A 2111-nucleotide genomic window follows, 5' to 3' on the forward strand; every position below is an offset into this window, starting at 1 on the left:
GGAGTCCAGTGCCTTAACCTGCCCATCACCTTGTGTCCCCTCAAGTTTATTCTTTCTGGAGAAAAAATTTTTCTACCTAATAAAGGCTAGCATCCAGAATATAAACAGAACTATCAAATTAACGAAAAGAAAACTCTATCTAGTCCAGACTAGTAACCAGAATATAAACAGAACTTCCAGATTCACCAGAAGAAAACAAAAAATAGACTTAAGAGAAGGGGACGAAGCCATAAGAAGACACTTTATCAGAGAGAAGATACAGATGTCATATAAGCATATATATTTAATGTGCTTTACTTATCAGCCATTTATGGAATGTATATTAAAGCAATGAGATATCAAACACAACCTATCAGAGTGGTTAAAGTTTAAAAAATGAAATAAAGTCAATTCAAGAAAGAAACTGAAGAAGTGATCACTCATCCATTGTTGATGAGAATGCAGAATGCAGGATGATATAGGCCCTTTGGAGAACAGTTAGGCAGGTTCTTTTTTTAAAAAATTTTTATTGTTAACCAGAGAGTGCATGTGCTCACCAGAGATAGGGACAGAGAGGGAATGTAAAAAAGTATCCCCATGGGCATGGTCATACCACAATCCTTTCTCCTCCATTTCTTCCTCTTTTTGGGGTTATGGGCATGCTCATGCCTGTGCTTGGCATGTTTTTCAAGATACTGATACTGGGACTTCCATGCAGTCAGTCATCTGAGATGCAGGAACTTTAACCACAATGCCACTTGCCAGCACCAGCTAGGCAGTTTCTAATAAAGCTAAATTTACACCTACCCTGTCACCCAGAAGCTGTTTTGGGTTTGGGACTTGAATTGCGGTTGACTACATAGGAGTCCAGCAACATAGCCATTACAACAACTGCTGGTCCTAAGCATTACTGTTACACATAGACATAGATAGTGTACTGTTGCAGAGTGTAACTGAATAAATGACCACCAAAGTCAGATTATGATTAAAGGGAGTCTCTATTAGTTGGTTAGCAACTACAGCCTGAGGGGGAAGAATGAAAGTTAGAACTTTAGCCCTGACCGAAGTGAGTAGTCTTATAGAGGGTTAGTTATCAGGGGTTTTATGTAAGTAATTACAGAAGCTGAATCAAGTAGGTTAATTATTTCTGAGGGTACTCTCTAGACCTTTGTTTAATGGTCTTTATGGCTCTGGGCAGGGGTCTGGTGATTGATAGCTACATTGTTAAGGAACAGCTAAACAAAAGGGTTTGGGGCTAGTTAGCAAAGACAGTAACAGGTACAGAATGTTGTTCCAATGTGTGTTTTTTTGTTTTGTTTTGATTTTTGTATTTTTTTGAGAGTTTTTTTGCTATAGAGTGTGTGCACTTGCCAGACAGACAGAGAGAAACATAGAGACAGAAAGCGAGAAATCACCCCCCCCTCATTGGGTATGGTCATGCCGCAATCCCTTCTCTTTCATTCTCCTCTCGGGATCTTGGGCACGCACGCACATGCACCTGGCATGAGTTTTAAGCCACCAGGTCCGGGACGTGAACCGCGGTCAACTACGTGGGAGTCCAGCGACATAGCCATTACGCTAACTGCTGGTTCCCTCCAATGTGGTTTTTTGTATGGCTACTGCAAGCTATGTTTTCATGGGAAGAATAAGCAAGTTTATAGAAGCAGACAGCCATGTAAGGGTAAGGGAACAAAATGGATGAACAGTTGTTCATAAGTGGACTTTCACATTCCCCCTTCTGATCTGGGGAATCAAATAATTGATTCAGAGAGGGGGAGTGGCTTATAGTGGGAGTGGAGAACTATGAGCTTAACAGATTGGATCTGGTCTTGAACAAAGTTAATGAGGAAATGGAGGATGTAAGTGTCAAAGGGAAGGGCAAGGAAGAGGAGCAGGGCTGGACCCGTAATGGCAGAGATAAGGTTGGTGAGTCAGGGAGACTAAGAGAAGAGAGACTGATATTAATTATTTTTAGAGGAGCGGTGCTCTTTATGTTTCAGGGGACATTTGTGTTAGTTTTTTTTGTTGTTGTTTGTTATAGATTTTTATGACTAGTCAGTTGTTTCTTTTTTAATAAATTGGGTAACAAAGAGGATAATTAGGACACATGGGACAGTCTTAGTTTGAGAGGA

This window comes from Tupaia chinensis, unplaced genomic scaffold (genome assembly GCF_000334495.1).
Source record: "Tupaia chinensis unplaced genomic scaffold, TupChi_1.0 Scaffold144949_1, whole genome shotgun sequence".
NCBI lineage: Eukaryota > Metazoa > Chordata > Mammalia > Scandentia > Tupaiidae > Tupaia > Tupaia belangeri.